Source organism: Bicyclus anynana, chromosome 22 (genome assembly GCF_947172395.1).
Source record: "Bicyclus anynana chromosome 22, ilBicAnyn1.1, whole genome shotgun sequence".
Taxonomy (NCBI): domain Eukaryota; kingdom Metazoa; phylum Arthropoda; class Insecta; order Lepidoptera; family Nymphalidae; genus Bicyclus; species Bicyclus anynana.
In genome coordinates, this window is record NC_069104.1 from 10109502 (window position 1) to 10115501 (window position 6000).

Genomic DNA, 6000 nt, shown 5'->3' on the forward strand with positions numbered 1-6000 from the left:
CTAGCATGAAGAACAGCAATGTTATGCTGAAGGTGTGTCCGATCGTCATCTCGAACCTCAATGGTGAAGAGATCCACACATACGCCTTATTGGATGAGGGCTCTACGATTTCTCTTATTGAAGAAGGGTTGGCCAACGAACTGAACCTCAGCGGGCCCTCTCAAGATCTTACACTTCATGGCATAAATACGAAGATAAAAGAAAACAGCAAGAATGTCCAACTTCGTTTGCGAGGCAAACACTTATTGTCTCTGTACACCATACGAGCCAGAACAGTGGGACAACTACAGCTGCTGCAACAGACCGTGCCACTAGAAATCCTACGATATCAGCATCTACAGGAGTTAAATCCAAGCGAAGTCTGCTACAAACGAGCACGACCCCGTTTGCTCATTGGCTCTGACAATTGGCCACTCATCGTGACGAAGCAGCTATGTACTGGAAGGCGCAATGAACCTGCAGCTTCACGTACGGAACTTGGGTGGGTGATACACGGCACTGCAGCGAAAACATGCCATGACCGCCAAGAAGATCACGTGCTTTACATTAGAGCTGAAAATCACACATCGAGCATATGTCCTGAGATGAAAAATATTTTTGGAGAACCGAAAAGAGAAGAAAGGATGCAGCGACTACGCCTAACGAGGGGAGCACGAACCGATGAACTCCACAGCACTTTCATTTTGTTGAACCAGCAAGTGTCTGAGGTGCCTCGCAAGTCTCATCAATACAGAACTCTACGCAATCCAGTTGTTGTGCGAACATCCGGGCGTGGTCGGGTATAACTCTGTTATCAACGAACTCCGACCTACCGCTTACGCAAGAACCCGTAGCAATGAATTTCATGGGAACAGAAGCTCGCTGTCCTGACCGTGGAAAAGAAGAGCTACGCGGAAGCATCGCTGAGGGGAGAGATGTTACGGACAGGAGCTACATTCCCTGTGCGGCGTCAGTGGTGACTAATGCTGATTGGTCGACCGCTGACGCCCCCCGCTCCCCGTACGTCTCTCAGCCCCTGCGATCGCCCCTCTCCTGCTCGGCTCAACTGACCACAGTGCCGGGCGGGGGAACTGCATATATACCGGCCTCCCAGGTCCAAAACTCACTTCCGCTTCAACAGTGAACCAATCAAGATCCCTGAACCATAGAAGTGTGCAGTACAAGATCAAGAACAGTGAACCTTAAATAAGTGTAATAATTGTGATTTGAACAAAGAAATACAGTCCACTTTATCGTTGGAGGGTTTTTAATTTACTTACGATAATTCCCTCCCCAACAGGTAGCTAACGTAGTTACCAGGAAATAAAAATTTCTGAACGTCGGAACGAGACATTGTACCACGAAATTTGTAGGACATTGTGGCTGTTAAGTTGTATAACTATTACCTAATTAAGCAAAACATCATCAATTTCAAGGATCAAGCCCCCACCAGCTAGACCTGGACCAGTTAATAAAACCTCAATCAGCCCAGCCGGGGATCGAAACCAGGACCTCCGTCTTGTAAATCCACACCACTGCGCCACGGAGGCAGTTGTTCTGTTGGAACAGCATTAGTTTTTAGTCGAGTAGACATTGAGCAATTATCACTGTATCCGATCGCTCATTTGTAAAGATATTTAGTTTGGATATCGATAATAATAATCTAATAAGTGACGAATGAATAGAGCGAACTAATACGCGTGCGAAGTACTGAAATTAGAAGTACTAAATTAGTTTTAGTATATTATATAGAGACCTACCTTATATACATACCTTACCTACCTTATTATATAGAGATATACCTTGGAGACACTCCATGACCTTGAGGTTTTTGGAACCAGTTACTAGCGGTCGCCTGCGGATGTAAGTTTGCGAAATATGTCATATTTTTGAAAATCTTATTATTATTTTATTTTTAAATTCTAAATGTCGACCTGAACGACGAATACGTGTAAAAAATACAAGTATCCTCTCAGAATGAGCACACCACGATAGCCTAATGTGGATTGTGAGGCTTCACACACGAAAATTTTCAGGTATAGGTTTCCTCATGATGTGTTTTCTTCATGTGCTATTTAAATGCTTAAAATCTGATTTCTGAGAGGAGAATAGTGCTTAACAGTATGCCGGATATCGTAATTATTGGTCATATTGTAATTATTGGTCCAGACATATTCTATTTATAGGTCGTTCAACTTTTTTGAAATTGTACAAATCGATCCTGTCATCTCAAAGAAATGCACAAAGTATGTGTAGTTTCGAACACTGTCATCTCAAAGAAATGCACAAAGTATGCGTACTTTTGAACACTGTCATCTCAGAAACGCACAAAGTATGCGTACTTTCAAACACTGTCATCAAAAGGCACAAAATATGCGTACTTTGGAACACTATCATCTCAAAAAAAATGCACAAAGTTTGCGTACTTTCGAACACTGTCATCTCAAAGAAATGCACAAAGTATGCGTACTTTTGAACACTGTCATCTCAAAGAAATGCACAAAGTATGCGTACTTTCGAACACTGCCATCTCAAAGAAATGCACAAAGTTTGCGTACTTTCGAACACTGCCATCTCAAAGAAATGCACAAAGTTTGCGTACTTTCGAACACTGTCATCTCAAAGAAATGCACAAAGTATGCGCAGTTCCAAACACATTATTTTTGAAAGTCAGTGAAAAATTGTACAATAAATTTCCCGTAGAATGAAATACAGGGAAAACTTCTCGTTGAAATGCAACATAATCGTAGCTATTCAACACGGGCGGCGTTCATAGCACTTCATAGTGTTATTATTATAAATTACCACGAGTTATTGTAGCGTTCGAAGTTAAAAGCCTCTATAAAGCCTGTAACCACTAGCTTCCTATTTCACATCTTAATGGTGTGCGATGTTCTTAAGGTGGTCTCAGATAGGACGAAATTCAGATCGACAGAATAAGTGCATTTGTATTTTAGAATGTTTTGTTTAACTGCTATCCGTATAAGTACATTGGTATTTATTAACAATATATTAAAATAAACATCAAATCGATTGACAAAATGTCATTTACCTACAGTGTGATATCCACCAGTAAGCACCGGATGACATTTGTTACTTGGAATCTCAATTTCGTATATTATGTCAACTAGCATACGTCAAAAATAGTGAATTAGCCTGCTGAACAGCGACGCAATGCCAATTGATTGGATTGGAGTTGGAAACGATCAAACTTCCAATTTCCCAAAACAATATTTTACCTATTTGTTAAATAAGTTGATAAGTTGCGGCCTTATTTGAAGTGTTTGTTAAACATTGCTTAATTTAAAGTAACAATTTTTCAAACAAAATCTTTTCTCTGGACAGTTGTGTGGACTTCTTACGAGTATGTATGGGAAAGTTAAATACGTTATTAAGCAATTCGGTGCAAGATGGCTAGAAGCTAGCTGTGTTTTTATCGTATCTAAAAGTTTCTTCAGTTGTAAAATAGTAAGCAACATTATAAATGAATGAACCTGTTAAAAATTATATTATAATTATGTATTGCACTAGTTAATAAAAAAAGAAAGATTTCAGATATGTCTTAAAGAAATCTTCCGTATAAGTATTATTATGAAAATCGTTGTTTTCCTCCAAAAGGCTAACAGACGTCTAGACGTAGTAACCGTTATGTTTGAACGGTCCAGTCTATTGTCTATCCTACTGACCGCTTACATAACCAACGTAATTATATTATAAAAATCCGGCCGCTCAGAGATTGCGTTTCTGACACCTGTCAATGTCACGTTTTTATATTTGTTAATTAATTAACTGTCGAAAATTTAATATGTATTAATCCAAAATTAATACATCATTCAACCCATATCCTGCTCAATGCTGAGCTCGACTTTCCTCTCAGAGGGGGGTTAGGCCAAATAGTCAAACACGCTGGCCCAATGCGGATTGGCAGACTTCACATATGCAGAGAATTAAGAAAATTCTCAGCTATGCCGATTTCCTTCACCGTTTGAGACATGTGATATTTAATTTCTTAAAATGCACATAACTGAAAAGTTAGAGGGCATACCCCGGGCCGATTTCGAACCTATGCCCTCCGGAATCGGAGGCAGAGGATATCCACTGGGCTATCACGGCTATAAAATCACCTCCTAACAAGTTAGCCCGCTGCCATCTTAGACACTTACCATCAGGTGAAATTGTAGCCAAGGGCTAACTTGTAAAATAATAATAAAAAAACGAAGCTAGACCGGGTTCGCTTGTTCTAGGTATAAAAATCAATACGTTTATTGTAAATTGGCATAATTATTGAATTTTATATATTATTACTCGTTATTAAGGTTAATAAAAGATGTTTAAATATCTCATTGACATTGACATGTATCAAAAATGCAATGTCTGAGCGGCCGGACTTTAGTAGGACACGCACCGTCTCAAGAACCAATGCCTTCTGTGTCCGACCCTTGATCCAACAGATAAGCGAAAGCTTGTTTAAGTGTTGGTCGAAGCTTTTCGCTATTAAGCCATTGACAAAAACTTTCCATTCCACACAGCAGTAATTTCTTGCTTCTAATGTATATTTTTACAATAGAAGCGAAAGGTACCCGGTTCCTGTATACTCACTAATGAGGGAAATAATTACTAAACAACAAAGTAGGCATGCCACGAGAATTTCACTTTGATACGGCATATCGTGTTACATAATAATTAGAAAACAAATTACTTTTGGTAATTTTAATGGGTAATGTTACTTGGCGCCGCTAAGTTGATAACTTAGGTACTTGTTGAGGAAGATTTAATAAACCTCGCTTACTTAAGCCGTGATTAACTGAAAGCATTAATATTAATCTTTCTTTTAATTAATATATTTTAATGAACACTAATCTTCTCTCTTCTATGTTTATACCTATTAGCTTGACAAATTCTTTGTAACACTCCCGATGGTCTGCCTCACGCGCAAGACTACCACCGTCGCCCGCATATCACCCCCGTGGCCTCCCTCCTTATAAGTGAGGGGATGTGGAGCTTAGAACCGCCATGCTGTTCTAGATTTGGTAAATAAATTTTTCTATAACGACCATTATCAGATGTTAATGATAATGACGGGGACCGACGACTTAACGTGCTCTCCGAGGTACGCGAGTGTGACATCAACAAACCCCCCAAATCCGGGATGAGAAGGGGGTAGGGTGGGAGTACGGTAGGGGTAGAGAAGAAGTAAGTGCACATAAGTCAAAACGATTTGACGGCCTCCGTGGGGCAGTGGTATGCGCGGTGGATTTACAAGACGGAAGTCCTGGATTCGACCCCCGGCTGGGCCGATTGAGGTTTTCTTAATTGGTCCAGGTCTGGCTTCAAGCGATTTAGCATTCCGGTACGATGTCATGTAGAAACCGAAAGATTTTCATCCACCTCCTAACACGTAAACCCGCTGCCATCTTAGATTGCATCATCAATTACCATCAGTTGAGATTGTAGCTGTTATCGCCGCGTTGCAACGACTTGCGGTACGGACGGCTTCAGTGTGTTCGTGGCGTTCGAGCCGTCCACATCTCTTGTTGTGTTATTCTTTATGGGTTACTTGGGATAGGCGGGAAGAGTGACTTGAGTGGAAAAAGGGGAGTGTTTGTATACAGTCAAAGGTACCTTTAACCCTACACACATCGTTCACAAGTACGTGACTTCACTCAAGGTCATTCTCTGCCATTGTAGGGTCTTATTTTGGTTACAGTTTGATTTGTTTATTAAGTTGTCCTGACAAATGTTGTTAATCATGACCTTTGTTCGACATTAGTTTTCTTATTTTTGTAATTACTCTTGAGTCTGCTAAAATAGCCAAGGGCTAACTGGTAAAATAATAATAAAAAAGCCAAGCTTGACCGGGTCCACTAGTTCTATAAAAAAATACACAAAATTAGGCCTGTTTTTATACTAACGACTATAGACTATGCCCTTTTATGATGTCGTATAGTGCGCCATACCGGGGGATCAACGTATCTTTTTCAATTTCCCCGGAACATGAGTGGTATGCCGAATTGCGAGGCT